Below are 17,221 nucleotides of genomic sequence, written 5' to 3'. Positions count from 1 at the left end.
AATACATTTCGCGAAGCTGTATTGAATAGGCATGGGATAGGGGTTACAAATACATCCCTTTATTCACTGGAGCATTTTCAGTAACAGTAAAAAAATAGAAAACAACTTCAATGTAATAGATTTCTACTTAAATGAGTTATCTCCCATCAATTAAAAAAAAAAGTTTCACAAATCACACAAAATGTTACCATAATTAAAATATCACAATGAAGGCTGACTTGGCATTAGCGAAATTTCTCAGACACACATACTCAGTATTTGTCTTTGTAAACATCGCCAGGAACGTGAACCATGTGTAAGAATTCCTTGTCAAGATAATAGCATTCAACTGCAGAAGCGTGCCGTGGAGGCTGTTTATGACAGTGGAAAGCACAGGAGGTGTTGGCATACCGCAAGGGAAATGTTCCAAGGTGAATGAAGGCAAGTTCCAAGGCCCAGAGAGAGGAGAGAGCATAGCACGTTGAGGGTACTCAAGAAGGTCCAGACTGATCACAGCGAGAGCAAAAGGGTCTAGTCAGGTCAAGGCAATGCAAGTGAGTCATGACCAATGGAATGTGAGCCTAGCCATGTGATTCTCCTGTCTTCCCTCTCCTGTCCCCTCTGTAACCATGGAGGACACATGTCCAAGATGGTGGAATAAGAAGAAGGAGCCTGGGTTTCAAAGGCTCTTTTGCAACCCAGCATTAGATACCTAACCCACCCCCAGACCTATGATGAGAGCAAGAAATCAATCTTCACTGTGTCAAGGGAGTGGAATTTGAAGATTGTCACAGTGTTATTTACATTGACTAATGCACCAGGTCTTGGTAAAAGATCACTTTCCCCCATCTCCACTCTGTCTAGAGTTATACCACCTCCATTCCATGACCTTAGAGAAAAACCAGGTTTTATTCACTATAAGTCTAGTTAATATCACTCTCTCTTTAAGGTTCTATGCCATCAGTGAATTATAAGAGTCCCCAAATTAATACATAGTTCAATCTATAATTCTGAATCTAAAGCTTTCCGTAAAGAACATATGGTTAGTTTTATGCTCACCCAACATGAATCATAACTTGCTATCAATTTTTTATCTCTTTGAAACTAGATCACAAGTGTATCTTTCATTCCAGTGAGATGATAGCAAAGCCTTTCAAGTATACTATGAATGACTGAAATGAGTTCTTAGGTCTAAATGTTAACAGTATATATATTAATACATTGTCTGGGAGACACTGAGGGGTAGTTCCCTGAAAAATAAAAATCTCCAGGACAAATCACAGATTGGAGACATTATTTCTTTTTACTGTTTATTTTTAAATCTAAATTTATTCTCTGATTTCATTTTACAGTTATCCAGTTAATATGAGCAAGTGTAAGAATGGGAAAAGAAGAAAGCTAAATGCTGTGGCCAAGGTCTGTGGCTAGGGAAACACAGAGGTGGGACTAGAATATGGGTGTCCTTGTATTGGCCATGCCTTTTCCCTGCATCTTTCAAAAGTAGGACTTCAAAAAATTGCGTGTTTCCAAGTGTTGTGGGAAACCCTCAGGAAAATCGCCTTTTCAAGGCCCAAGCGTCTCTGCATGGTCAGGTAATGTTTGTGCAAATGTCTTTCTTCTCTCGGGAAATAGATGGCACAGCCAAAATGTGGCTCCGCATCTTTAAAATGGCAATAATGGATGAACCTCTGTAATAGGATTGCTATTCCGATACACATTGGCCAATAATTACAAAATACCCAGAATAGTCACTGGCATATAACGGACATTTTATATATTTGTTAAAGAAAAACCTCCCGGCTCATACTAGGCTATCAGCAGTTCAGGAACCCTTTTGCTTGTCATCTCCTATTGTTGTACACACGGTGAAGCTTTAATTACAATGAATTACTGATCGCATTGGTTTCTGGGGGCTACCATAGCACAGTAGTGCAAATGTGAGTGGCCTGAACAACAGAAGTTGGGTGTCTCAGAGTTCTGGGAGACAGAAGTCCAAGATCAAGGCCCTGCTACTCTAAATGCCTCTCTCCTAGCTTCTGGTAGAGTCTTGGCCTATGGCAGCATGACCCTCATCCTTGAGTGGTATTTCCCTTCCCTGTGTGTATGTCCATCTCTGTGTCCAAACTGTTCCGTGTTTCTGAGCACGTCATACTGGATTAAGGCTACCCTAATGACTTCATTTTAACTCAATTACTTCTGTAAGGACTCTATCTCCAAATACGGTCACATTCTGAGGTACTGGGGGTGAGGCCTCTAACACCTCTATTCTGGAGGACACGATTTAACTAGAACACCAACTTTCTAAGCAATCTGTTCACCTGACCAGGGGAGCGTTCCAGCCGTGACACATGAGACCAGGTTCTATGGTTCATTAGCAAAGTGCTCAGAACCAGTAAATCCATCTACCCGTCTGTTATTTTAGCCCCACCCTGCAATGTTTATTGTTCTCCCTGGCCCTTACCATCCTACCATACGATCTTCTTACTCTTCCTTGTTTGTGTCTGTCCTGATAATAGAATGCAAGATCTGTAAGTATAGAGACCTCTAATTGTACCTTCCTGTGCTTTCTACTGTATGGAATAGTACGTGCCATAAAGTGGACAATCTACAAATACTAATAAAATTATTAAATAAATTGATATGAAAGGAATCATGCATAAATGGATACAGATTTTATTACCTAATGGAAAAATGGACATATGACATCTCTGGCCTGACTTCACAGGTCTCTGATTTCTTAATGGACCAATTCCCTCTTTTCCCTTCCTTTGAACATTCTAAAGCATACTAAAAGAAGGCCAATAGAAATTTTAAGGAGAGTAATCCACTGGCAGTCTCCTAGTTTCCTAGGGGCCTAGTTATTTCTTCTGCAGAACGGGAACACTTCAAGTATTTTAGTAATACAATATTTTGAGTAATATCCAAAAGGCACAAACTATCAAGAACTGGTATAGGTAACTAACCTGGGCAGATTAAAATGCCAAATTAGTGTTTGCTGGTTCTAAAATATGCCTGTTTGTCCTACTTATATTGACCGAACTATTTCGGTAATTCCCATATTGCTACCGGGCTACAATGATCTATCATTTTGCTTCCAGCAGCAGGCCAATTTTGAGGCTCTGAAAGACTATCTTGAGAAGAAAAAAAAAGCATATCCTGGACAAAACATAATTTTTATAGTATTGCTGAGCTTTAAATAGGTGAAGTAAAGCTCCAAGGGCCTCAGCAAAAACAAAATCTATCATTTTGAGCTAAAATCTTAACCGTGAGCTACACGTGCAAAGTAAGGAAAGAGTAGCTTGAGGGTAAACGCCAACATCGGCACCAGGGTCTGGAGACCTAGCTTTCCATTAGCAGCGGGAATGGGGAGCTGAATCTCAGATGCTTGGATTATACCAGAGACCCTCGAAGGGGCACAAGGGGTCCCGGGTCTGCAACGCCCCCACAGTCCCTGTGGAAACACACAAACCTTCTCTCATATGGAACACACATTGCATTCAGGCTCCAAATTCTTCTTCACAATAAAATAATGTCAAACAGAAGATAACAGTCAACAATCACAAAATGTTCAAGGAAACCAACCACTACAAATGAGGCTCAGAAGAAATGAAAAAAAAAAAAAAACAGATTTAGACCACCCAGGACATCAGATACTGAGGTCTCAGACTTAATATTACAAAACAGGTATGAAATGTTTACAGAAATAGAGGGTAGCATGACAAACATGCGGTGAGAGAAGACCAAAACTGATGAGGAAGGTTTAAAAAAAGAAGAAAATAGAAGGTTTATAATTGAAAAATGTAATGGTTGAAACTGAAACAAAACCAAAGGGCAGATGGGTTAAAGACAGTATAAGATGCCACCCCCAAAATACTGGTGAACTAGACTGGGAACACAGGTCTGAAAATCCTGTGATACGTCACACAGAGAGACAAAAAGTTAAGAAATAGGGAAAACAGATCAAGTGATATGTAATAAAAATTGTGAAAAATCTAACCTAATTCTAACCAGAGTACTTGGGGCAAGAGAATAGATAAAAAGAAATAAATTGTCCACAATAGCTAAATCGTGGAAGGAGCCAAGATGCCCTTCAAGAGACGACTGGATTAAGAAGATGTGGTCCATATATACAATGGAATATTACTCAGCTATCAGAAAGAATGAGTTCTCAACATTTGCTGCAACATGGACGGCACTGGAGGAGATAATGCTAAGTGAAATAAGTCAAGCAGAGAAAGACAATTATCATATGGTTTCTCTCATCTATGGAACATAGAACTAGGAAGATCGGTAGGAGGAGAAAGGGATAAAGAAAGGGGGGGTAATCAGAAGGAATGAAGCATGAGAGACTATGGAGTCTGAGAAACAAACTGTGGGCTTCAGAGGGGAGGGGGTGGGGGAATGGGATAGGCTGGTGATGGGTACTAAGGAGGGCATGTATTGCATGGTGCACTGGGTGTTATACACAACTAATGAATCCTCGAACTTTACATCAAAAACCAGGGATGTACTGTATGGTGACTAACATAATATAATAAAAAATATTATAAAAAAATTTAAAAAAATATTGAGTTTTAACCAAAAAAAAAAAAAAAAAGAAATAAAGGTAATATTTGTAGCACTAATGATCATGAATGTTTCTGAAAACACAATATCTACCAGGAAATAGAAATAGGTGGAAATCCAGAACTAGACACTTGTAATGAACCTGCAGGGTACCCAGCTTTGACAAAGATCCTGGAAGTAAACGGAAAAGATAATCTGCACATGACAGACGCACAACAGACAGGAGCCAGAGACAATATAATAATGTTTCGGATGGACTGAGACACTAACTGCCGGCCCAGAATGGTGCACTCAGAAAAAGCTACATTTTAAAAATGCTAATGAGATAAACATAAGCCAACCGCGTTTATGAACAATAAACTGACACACACAAAAAATGTATTATTGGGGAAAAAAAGGAAAACAAACCCAGAAGGATGGTCTACGATGGAAAAACAGATGGTGAACAAAAAGGAGGTAAATCTAAAGAAATACTGTCTATGAAATAGGACACGAAATGTTTATAGAAATTGTAGTATGCTTTTTTTTTTTTACAAGCACCCAAGATGTTGTGTGTGTGTTTTTTTTCTTACTAGTTAAGCTTAAGAAACAATGATGTAATGGAAAATGTTTTAAAAACCATAGAGAGGTAATAAAAAAAAGATAAAATAGTATGAATGAGAAACGTAGAGTGAAAAATCAGGGCATGTAAATTCACAGTCACTGCTACCTTGCAATTCTTTCTTGTAAAATAAATAGTATATAAATAATCCCCAGAGCATTCTCAGTTTCTTCCTAAGAAAACTACTTCTGTTATTTCTGTTGAATAGTTAAGTTTTTGGTCATTTGCCTGTTGCAGAACATGCAATCTAGACACCATGCCAAGCCTTCTCAGGTTCCAATCTCACTGCACACTTCGCGTCCTTACTTCCACTAGGCTCCTGACAAAATCAAACCACTCTGTTCTAAGCACATATGCTACGCTAATACTTCATGTGCAGACAGAAATATGCTTTTCTCCAATCCTACCAGGCTCAGTCCTATCCTTTCTGAGAGATGCTTTCCAAATGTCACTTCCTTTAAGAAATCATTCCTGACCTCCAACCCTACCTTCTCAGGTAGAAACCACCTCTCTTACCTCAGAAGCGGCATAGTTTCGCCCAAGCTTCTCTTTTGGGACTTAGCTCATTCTCTCTTAATGATGGTTCTTCACGTCTCATCTCCCTAGTAGACTCCATGCTTGTTGAAAACAAGATATGTTTAAGAGTAAACTTTAAAAATAGAGCCTAGCATGTGACTTTACATAGAGTAGGGTTTCAACATTTGTGGAATGAATAGATGCGTGAATGTATGAAATGGAAAACATCTCTAAAACAAGTAAAATTTCACAAACAATATGAGAGGGATCAATCACTTGCAAACTATATAGATTGTGTATAACCGTGTATAATCATATATACATATTTATATTTAGCTAATAACTAATGGGTCAATAAGAGTCCATCTTTATAACCAAACAGAGACCCTGAGCAAATGGTCCAACCTATTATAAACTATAGTATTAGAGAAATCCCACATTTGGCAAGATCAGAGCCTATTATACACAACTTTTCCTGTGCTCTTCATGATGTGAAAAACATCTGCCTTAAAATAATTTAAAACGAGCTACTGAATCCACAAGGCTTGAAAAATACAACACCATAAGCTGGTTAAGAAAGCATTTCTTCTGTGGAGAAATGGAGACCATCGTACATCGCTAGTGGGAATGTGAAATGGCGCAGCCACCATGGAAAACAACCGGGCAGTTTTCCAAACGTTTTAGTAGAGTTACTTATGACCCAGCGATTCTACTCCTAGGCATAGACCCAAGAGAACAGAAAACATGTCCACACAAAAGCCTGTACACAAATGTTCACAGCAGCATTATTGATCATCGTCAAAAAGTGGAAACCACACAAATGTCCATCAACTGGAGAATGGATAAACAGAATGAGGTCTAACCATACGATGGAATATTATTCAGCCAAAAAAGGAACAAAGGGGTGCTTGGGTGGCTCAGTCAGTTGAGTGTATGCCTTCAGCTCGGTCACAATCCCAGGGTCCTGGGATCAAGTCCCGCATCAGGCCCCTTGCTCAGTGGAGAGTCTGCTTCTCCCTCTCCCTCTGCTGCTCCCCCTGCTTGTGTGCTCTCTGATGAATAAATGAATAAGGAACAAAGCACGGATACCTACTACAACATGAATGAACCTCAAAAACATTAAGCTGACCAGAGAAACCAGGCACAAAAGGCCACATATTGTATAAATCCCTTTATGTGAAATATCCAGAAGAAGAAAATCTATAGCGCTGGAAAGTAGATTCATGGTTCCCAGGTGCTGGGTAGCATTGGGAATTGATTTTAGAAGGCAAGAAGGACCTTTCTGGGGTAAAAGGAATGTTGTGAAACTAGATTTTGCTGGTGTTTCATAACCTTGCAAATAAATTTAAAATCACTGAATGTGAAGAAGAAGGAAGAAGAAGAGGAAGAAGAAGAGGAGGAGGAGGGGAAGGTCACTCCTTCAATCATATCCATCCATGTATAGATTCATAGGTCTGAGAATAATATATTACCTCTCGTTGGCACCAACGGCAGTCTTGGTATTGAAAGAAATAAAGTGTTACTGACTGCCTTATGTATTTTCCTGTGTCGGGATCCATCAGGACTACTCTCGTGGTAAAAGAAAACACTTGGAAAAGTGAGAGAGAAAGATGACAGGCAGGATCTGCAACACTTTTGATAATGTTCTTAGGAGGGATTTTTACAATAAGTATTTCTATGAAATAATAGTGTCTGAACAGATGATTCTAGCACAAGAGAGACTCTATGTCCTTTTCAGCTGGCTAGCATTCAGAGAAATACACACTTGCCATAAGGTATCTTCTCCAGAAGGCAAAGTGACTGCATTGCTACAGACACATTAAGTGCTGGGGGTGGATGAAGGGCCCTGAAGGTGAGCTCTATCACCGGTCAAGAGAAGAAGAATTTTCAACAATAAGCATAAAATACACACACACACAGGCATGAAATTTACTTGCTGTCAACCTGATTCTTTGATACTTTTCTCATCCTACTTTGGCAATAAACAATGAAACATGGTTCTCTCTTCGTAAGGCTGTTAATAAAAAACACTGCCATGCATTTCCTTTAAAAAGGTTTTATTAGGTTGATGTACAGCAAAATATGACAGAAAATTCAGAACAATTCAGCTATTTTCCTACATTAAAGGAAAAAATTAAACTTGGGGAAGGTTTTGAGGAAAATGCCTTTCTGCCCTTATTTTTCAGAAAAACTTCCAGTAGACAATGAATTCAAGTTTTAGCTGAAGTGGTAATAGTAAGTCCAATATTCTACATTCATAATTTTCCATTTGATCAAGTGATTCACTAATTATAATATTTCAGTAGCTTCACATGGCTTTATGGTACCATGCTCCCTTTGCTTTCTGCTCCACATATGAGACATTCTCTTCGGGTTGTTAAATATGGCATAATCTCTGTTCTCTCTAAGCCTTCTGAACTTATGATCTGCTCTGGATGGAGCACCCCACGCTGCCTTCCCTCCAGCACCCACACACGTCCTCATCTCCACTGCTTCCCTCCACTGCCCTTCACCATTACTACCCTCCACTACCTGGCTGACTTCCTATTTCTATTTCAGATCTCAAATGCCTCAAGATGTCTTCTTTTGGATCACCAATCTAAATTAGGTGTATCTGTTATAAAGTCCCAAGGAACCCTATATTTCTCTTTTCATCGTACTTGAGCTATAACTATTATTAATCTTCCCAATGGGATTAGAAGTTCTATGTGGATAGGGACCATATCATTTTTGACTCATTATTTTTGTAAAATTTAGTCACAAAGATATTGTTTGGTATTCAGCAGATGCTTAATAAATAGTGGCTGAATAAATGCAACTGAATAAATGCAACTAAATACATACCATATGTATATTCTAGATGTATTTTAGCTTTTTGTTTTTAACCTATATTGTAGCCTGAAGATGGGGTCCATATTTTCTACCTGAGTGTCTTTGACAGTACCTATCAAAGAGCATGCATTAAATACAGATTAACATCATTCTGTTTTTTAAAAACTTTTCACAGAAGTATAAAAATATTTTTCAAAGTGGACATTCTGCTACATCTCACTTTTTCCTAGAAAATTCTTGCTGTTTAATAGACATTTGTTTTACAATGTATAACATACAATCACTCAAATAGATATCTGTGTACAAATATATATGCAAACAAAACAAACCTTTCCATTACAATTTTACTCTATTTCCTGTTATCCTATTTATAAATCCAACCGTCTTAGCTACTGTGTTGGCCATTCTAAATGTGTTCTCCAGAATCACTCACTAACTTTCTGCACCCTGCTCTGTGCCACAGGAGGATGAGTTATACGGACTTATCAATTGGCTCTCCAGTTGCACTCCGGTTTCCAGTTGGGTTTGGCCAATGGTAGCCACCAGGAGGTGAGTAAGAGAGGAGAAAAAGTATAGTTTATTTATTGTTCTGGTTTGCTCCACGCTGATGTGTGGTTTGGCGGTGGTTGTATCCTGCTGCCTAAGGCAAGAGCTCCCGTACTGGGCTCCTCCTACAGCTGAAGCTCTCCTAAGGTCCTTTTTCTTTCCCCGCTCCATCAAGATTAGGAGCCTCAGTGGTTCCCACCACTGCTAGTCCCTGGGTGCTTCACCATCTCTTACTGGTTCTCTTAACCCTGCCCACAACTCTTCTATTAGAAAGGCTTGTCAATTATCTTAGTTGAGCATGTCATTAAGTTTCTTCTGGGCCCTTGACTGATAGACTACCATAGCATAACGTAAAGACCATTACATAGTCCCTCCTTGAAATAATGTGGAATGGACAGAGCACTGGGCTGTCTGTGAAATCAAATACAGCTCTGCGTTCTTGACTCCAAGACTCTAAAAAATGGCACTGCTCCCACCACTACTTGTTCTTCTTGCCCAGGGGGCTTCCAGCTAAAGACCCGTCAGTGTGCTGTTATCAAAGGGCAAAAGAGTACCATGAATCCCTGTGGATTAACTAGTCTACTAGTTAGTTTTCAAATGGAGTTCCAGGAATCTCTAGAGTTGGGCTTTCCAAACTTTACTGAGAAACATATCACTGGTGTACCTATTAGAATGCAGACTCTTGATTCAGTGAGTCCAGAAGGGGCTTGAGATCCCCATTCCTAACTAGCTCCTGAGGTTCTGCGTCTCCAACCAGTGACTGCTGATGCTGCCTCCAGACCACACTCTGAATGTTAACACCCTCCAGCGTCTGTGGTCGTGCCTCTGAGTGGGTCTCAGAAGTATGGCGGAGTCCGGGAGAAAGGATTTCTTTCCCCACATCTTTACTTTCAGCTGTTTTACATATTATGATTCCATATCAGATTTCATTCCAGGGGGGAAATGACTCTATTTCCTTAAACATTTATGAACTATTACCATACTAGCTTGATGCTCACTTTGCAAGTGACGTCAAGAGGTAAGATGCTTTACTCAAAGTCATAGCTAGTTGGCGAGAGAGAGACAACTGGAATTTAGGTCCTGACACCACAGCCACTTAGTCTTACCACTCTACTGACTCTGATTTTCTTCCTTCTCTTTTTCTTATTTCTATTTTTGAATGTCACAGTACCTTAGAAATTGTGAGAAAAATCTATTCATTTTTACATGGGTTGTTGAGTCCCACCGTGATTGGACTCATCTGGGGGCAATGAGAACTTTCCAGGGAATGGGGTGTGGCACTGAGTCACCACCTTATAATCCTGCCAGAGGGCACTCAAAGTAACTACATTCTTATAAAGGTGCATGTTATTCTAGGTAATGCTGGCAAATACAAAGAAAAAACAGTGCTTATGTTTCAAATTTGGCTGACATTACTTTTCCTCTGTATTCTGGAATATGCGGACATAAATATTTTCAGCTTCAGGTTATTCTGCTTATCTGATTCTCTAAAACTTGTGCTTTTCTGAAAATATAAGAGAGGAACAGGGAACATTTCCAAACGGTTTCTTTCCAACTTTTACATTATATATATATACATATACATATATACATATATAAATATATATATATATATATATATATTTACATTAGGAATATGTGCAAAACCCAAGAAACACTTATCACTAGAGACATTCAATAGTTTATATTATCAATATTTATTCATAGTCATCTTCAATTTGGCCATTTTCAGTAGATACCAAAATTGAAACCTTACTCTGATCCGAAGCCCTGACATGGCTGGTTTTATGCTTTTCACCCGCTATCTGTGACTCACTGCTTTTGATTAATATTCCTTCAAAACATTTACATTCTGCTTCTTGTGTCTCATAACCAGTATTTACAAACTTAAAATCCACTTTTCAAACCTGCGGCTAAAGCAGAAACATGAAAACCAAGCTTGGACTTTTTTGATCTTTTATAATATCATGGCTATGTCAGAACACATTTTCAATAAACCACGTTTTGCTTACTATCTTGCCACCCAGCAAAGGCTGTAATGTCCTTCTGTGAATGGACCTACCAGGACTGAGGTGACAGGGCTTGCTATGCTACAAAGGATAAGCGGGAGGATGTTATCCAGAATAGTAACTTAATCTTCTCTAAATAACAAAATCACAGCAATCCCTCTGCCTGAGCCTTTCAAATGAGTGAACCTTATTACATCATCTTTTCTGTTCATGGTCCTCTCTGCATTTGGAGGGACCTCCCTCAATCTCTCTGTGTCCAACTTCTGCCCATCTTTCAAGCTGGAGTTTCTTCTTCTTCCCCCAATGGTTCTCAGTGCACATTAACATCACCTGGAGAGACAATCAAGCATCAGTGTCCAGGGTCCACGGTCCTCACCAGACCAAGGAAATGAGAAAGCAGCTCGCTCATGTTTCATGGACGCAACGTTGTCTTCTTATTTAAAAGAGCCAAACAAAACAAATACAACAAACAAATAAAACAAAACAACAACAGCAAAAACTTGAGGCAGATGTTTTCTCAAATACTCTCTCCATTTTCCCTGCAATAAATCAATTTCTGAGTCCTCAGGGTATCGGTCTCCCTTATCTATTGGAATGGCTTTAATATTTGACACTGGGTATTTCTTTACTTTTTACTTGAAGGAAGATAAACATATCTAGGCCTTAGCACCAAAGAAAAATATGTTATGTGGATTGTCTTTGTTTTCCTTTAAGACTATTTATATGCTGGTTGAATTTCCCTCCCATATTGGAAGTTAGAGCACAGATTAATGTAGGTACACTTTATCTGTGTTCCCGGTGTCCAGCAGACAACTATCGGCACTTACATCTTTTCTATTAAGGAGATCTCATGCTAATCCACTAGACAGAAAAAAAGGAGAAACAGCATATTTGGGGCAGCCAGAGATACTTCTTAATGAGGTCACAGTTATGCTTAAAAGACTAGAAGGCAGAATTAGAAAATTGCCATTGTACCATGGCCAACGTAATAATGGATTCAGGCGAGCATCATTAATGAATATTAAATCCACTGAGTGAAAGTTTGTTGGAGAACAGGATGTGTTCACATGGTGCAGTGTCACCCCACAAATAACGTGTTAATTACCAAGTATAAGTTACCTTTACAATGGAGAGATCCAGCAGCCAAAACCTTAACCAAGTGATCTAAGTTAACATTACAAAGAATGGGATAAACTGATATATGTGCTTCTTGGTGTGATACAACAGGAGGTATACAATATTGCCAAACCAATATTCTTGCCAAAAAACTTTAACTTGAATATAGAGTTCAAGAGAGACAAACCAAGAAACAGACTGAACTACAGAGAAGACACTGATGGTCACCAGACGGGAGGTGGGCAGCGGGGGGGGGGGGGGGGGGGGGCAGGTGATGGGATTATGGAGTGATGTATGGGTGGGTGACGCATGGAAGCACTGAGTCACTGTGCTGTACTCCTGAACCTAATATAACATTGTATGTTAACTACACTGGAATTAAAATAAAGTAAAAATAAATTTTAAATAAAGAAACATAAAAAAGTCTTCTGTAGTTTTAATATACTCAGGTAATGCTGTGAAAGCACTTTAATTGGCCTTAAAAAAACTTTGTGATAATTAAAAAACAAACAAACAAAAAACACCTTTAACTTAATCCTATTCATGAGGAAACAAGAAAAATTTGGATCACAGAACTTCTGAAAATATGTTAAAGTTATAAAAACAATAATGGGAGTCTGTTTATTCTTTATTTTTTTAAGATTCTATTTATTTAAGAGCAAGAGAGAGAGAGAGAGAATGAGCAGGGGGAGGGGCAGAGGGAGAAGCAGACTCCCTGCTGAGCAGGGAGCCCAATGCAGAGCTCCATCCCAGGACACAGGGATCATGACCTGAGCCAAAGGCAGCCGCTTAGCTGACTGAGCCACCCAGGCACCCCAGGGAGTCTGTTTAGAATAAAGGTGGCTAAAACTAAATGAAAACCAAATATATAATGTTCAATTGGATCCTAGGGGAAATAGAATTTGGGGGATAATTGGGGAAATTTCAATATAAATTATATTTTAGATAATATACTTTCCAAGTTAAACTTTGAGGGTTTGATAATTGTTATGACCGTGTAGTTGAATATTGTCTTTGGGACAGAGATGCTAAAATCCTAGGGATTAGGTGGTGGGACTAATCCTTAGGGATTAGTACTCTCAAATACTAAAGAAGTAAAGCTGTCACTATTTGCAGAGAGCATATCATCACCCTAATGGAAAACACTAAAGATTCCACCCAAAAACTGTCAGAACTAATAAATTCAGTCAAGTTGCAAGATACGAAATCAATGCACAAAATCTCTGTGTTTCTTTACACTAATAATGAATTATCGAAAAGAGAAATTTAGAAAACAGTCCCATTTACAATTGCAATCAAAAAGAATAAAATACCTAGGAATAAATTTAACCAAGAAGGTGAAAGGCCTGTATATTAAAACAAAACAAAACAAAAAACTACCAGACATTGAAAAAAGAAATTAAAGAGGACACAAATGGAAAGATATTCCGTGCTAATGGACCGGAAAAATTAATATTGTTAAAATGTTCATACTACCCAAAGCAATCTACAAATTCAGTGCAACCCCTGTCAAAATTCCAATGATATTTTTCACAGAAATAAGACAAATAATCCTAAAAATTCTATGGAACCAAAAAAGACCCAAACAGCAAAAGCAATCTTGAGAAAGAAGAACAAAGCTGGAGGCATCATGCTCCCCCGTTTCAAACTATATTACGAAACTATAGTAATTAAGAGCTGGCGGTGCAGGGCAGGGCTTTTGAAAACAAGAAACTTGGGCACAGGTAATCAGCTCCCTTCCCTCCTTTCCCACTTCTTCTAGGTTCTTGGGACTACCTTGGAGCTTCTGACCCTGATGTGGATGCCTGGTCTTAGACTGTCCCACCTTGCTCCTCTCTGTACCAGGTGCTCCTGAGCACAGGTAGTGGTGAAGGGCAAGGTCGGGAGCTGGGCTGTACTCTATCCTGGCATCTTCATGTTGAAATCTCCCAGGTTTCTCATGGTTCTTCTTGTTTCCCAAGACTGGTTCCGGGGATTGTGTCTAGCAGTGTCTACCAAACACAATGGAGCCAGCATCTGAAGGGACAGATGCAGGATGCAGAAAACCCTCACTCTGAGAATGGTCTCACAGACAATATTGAGAGGATAGTAGACAATGAGAAGATTAATGCAGAAAGGTCATCAAAACAGAAGGTGGATCTCCAGTCTTTGCTAACTTGTGCCTACCTGGATCAGACAGTTATGTCTGTTTTATTACAGGGACCTGCTGTGCTTGCAAAAGAAAGACCACCAAATCCCACTGAATTTATAGCATCGTACCTTTTAAAAAACAAGGCACAGTCTGAAGATCGAAACTGACTTATTGGTAAGAATCGAAAAATGTGGTTCCTACTGTAGATTTACATGATTAAAAGGCAGCTTTCATTACCATGAGTTTTCCCCTTTGGGGAAGTTTAAGAACCTTCGGGACAACAGAACTTATTTCCAGAATTGCAGAAGAAACATATTTCCCTTATTTTCATTTAATCACCATACTTACTTAGTGTATTCTGTACAACTTTTTCTCAGATTGTCTTTAACTTTTTTTTTTTAAATGACCTTCAAAATCAACCTGTAAAATGTCTTTTTAAAAAAAGCTATAATAATTAAAACAGTAGGCACTGGCATAAAAACAGACATATAAATCAATGGAACAGAAAATAAAGAGCCCAGAAACACACCCACACATACATGGTCAATTAATTTACGACAAAGGAGCCAAGAATGTACAATGTGGAAAGGACAGTCTTTTTAAAAGTGGTGCTGGGAAAACTGGACAGCCATATGCAAAAGAATAAAACTGGACCATCACTTTAGCGAGACACACAAATTAACTCAAAATAAAGACTTGAACTTAAGACCTGAAACCATCAACCTCCAAGAAGAAAAAAGGGAGGTAGGTCCTTGACATAGGTCTTGGCAATGCTGTTCTGGCAATACCCCCAAAAGCAAAAATAATCAAGTGGAACTATATCAAACTAAAAAGATTGTGCACAGCAAAAGAAATCATCAAGAAAATGATAAGGCAATCTACTGAATGGTAGAAAACAACTGCAAATCATGTATCTGATAAGGAGCTAATATTCAAAATTTATGAAGAACTCATACAACTCAACAGCAAAACAAAACAAAAAAACAACCTGATTAAAAAAATGGGCAGAAGATCTGAATAGACATTTTTCCAAAAATACACAGATAACCGATAGGTACGTGAAAAGGTGCTCAACATCACTAGTGATCAGGGAAATGGAAATCGAAACAATGAGATATCACATCTGTTAGAAAGGTTAGGATCAAAAATAGAAGAAACAACAAGTGTTGGTGAGGATGTGGAGAAAAAGGAACCCTTGTGCACTGCTGGTGGAAATGAAAACTGGTACAATCACTACAGAAAACAGTATAGAGTGCCTCAAAAAATTAAAATAGAACTACCATATTACCTAGTAATTCTGCTTCTGGATATTTATCTGAAGAAAATGAAATCACTAACTGAAAAAGATGTATGCATCCCCATGTTCACTGCAGCAGGTTTCACATTTCTAATGCTTAGATAGGGAAACAATCTAGTGTCCATCAATGGATGAATGCAAGCTACATATGATGAGTAAATATAGGAATATACGTGTAACTCAACCATTAACAATGGAAATCCTGCCATTTGTGACAACATGTATGGACCTCAAAGGCATTATACTAAGTAAAAAGTCAGAAAAAGACAAATACCATATGATCTTTCTTATACGTGGAATCTTAAAACAAGAACACCAAGCTCATAAATACAGAGAACAGTCAGGTATTCCCAAGAGGTAGGGTGTACAAAGTAGTGGAAGAAATGGGTGAATGTTGTTTTTTGTTTGTTTTAGTTTAAATAAACCAAATAACAAATGAAAAAATAAATAAAAAGACCCTATATAATCTCACCATATGGAGTGACTTGTGTTGAGCACAGCCTGTAACGGATACATCGGGAAAATATAAAAAATGGTCTCATACACATGTAAAAAGAACAAAAAACATCTAGCAAATTATGCCATAAATCACTCCAATTAATTTGAAAATATTGTTCTCAAGGATACAATAAGCTACAATATTATTTTTTTTATTTTATTATTATCTATTTAAGAGTATTTTTTAACTTCTTAAATTCTGGTAAGTTAACATACAGTATAATATTAGTTTCAGGTGTACAATACAGTGATTCGGCACTTCCATACAACACCCAGCACTCGTCACGCCAAGTGTACTCCTCAATCCCCATCATCTACTGAACCCATCCCCCCACACTCCTCCCCTCTGGTCACCATCAGGTTGTTCTGGATAGTTAGGAGTCTGTTTCTTGGTTTGCCTCTCTCTCTCTCTTTCCCTTTGCTCATTGTTTTGTCTCTTAAGCTCCACATGTGTGAAATCATACGGTGTCTGTCTTCATCTGAGTGACTTATCTTGCTTAGCATCGTACTCCTTGGCTCCAGCCATGTTGTAAATGGCAAAGATTTCATTCTTTTTTATGGCTAAATAATACAATGGAATATTACTCAGCCATATAATATTAATTTTAAAACATGTATTTTACTCCTAGTGTCACAGTATTAATATACCCATTAGCTATGGATTCAAAAGGAATTAGAAGCAAAATAAAAATTACATTTAATAAGGTTAGAAAATTAATATTTTTAAGAAGAAAAAAAGAATTATTTTGATATATAACAAATTTTTTAAATGCTAGCATGTAAACCAGAGATTGGAAAAAATGACCCTAATTACATGCGAAATCACTAACTACATGTAAATTATGAATATAGTTAAAATGATATTGCTTCTCTGACACCAAGTATTTATTGTTTTGTGAAATCAATACTCACGATGACTCATAAAAAAGTAGTACAGTGTTAACAATCCATAAATCTAGATATCAAAACTGCATTTTGCTAGTTTCTAAGTTTTCAAGAAGCTTAAAGCTTTCTAATAAAAGGTTGGTGGAAAAAAGTTTCAGATTTCGAGTTAGAGTATTAGTATATTCTCAGAATTTGGCACACAGAAAATTCACACTAAATGACTGTTATATACTAATTTTAAAAAC

The 17,221-nt window shown here is 38.1% G+C and overlaps 1 protein-coding gene and 1 pseudogene across 1 annotated transcript in view; one reads left to right on the top strand and one right to left on the bottom strand.

Moving 5' to 3' along the window:
• The window catches only part of GUCY1A2 (guanylate cyclase 1 soluble subunit alpha 2), a 318,781-nt gene that overhangs the window by 141,612 nt on the left and 159,948 nt on the right, over positions 1–17,221 (bottom strand). The window lies entirely within an intron of this gene.
• LOC148108827 (protein dpy-30 homolog pseudogene) lies at positions 14,188–14,463 on the top strand (annotated as a pseudogene).

The sequence above is a fragment of the Ursus americanus genome, chromosome 16 (assembly GCF_024610735.1).
Source record: "Ursus americanus isolate L20-20 chromosome 16, mUrsAme1.1.p, whole genome shotgun sequence".
Taxonomy (NCBI): Eukaryota; Metazoa; Chordata; class Mammalia; order Carnivora; family Ursidae; genus Ursus; species Ursus americanus.
This window is presented reverse-complemented; position numbering and strand designations above follow the sequence as displayed.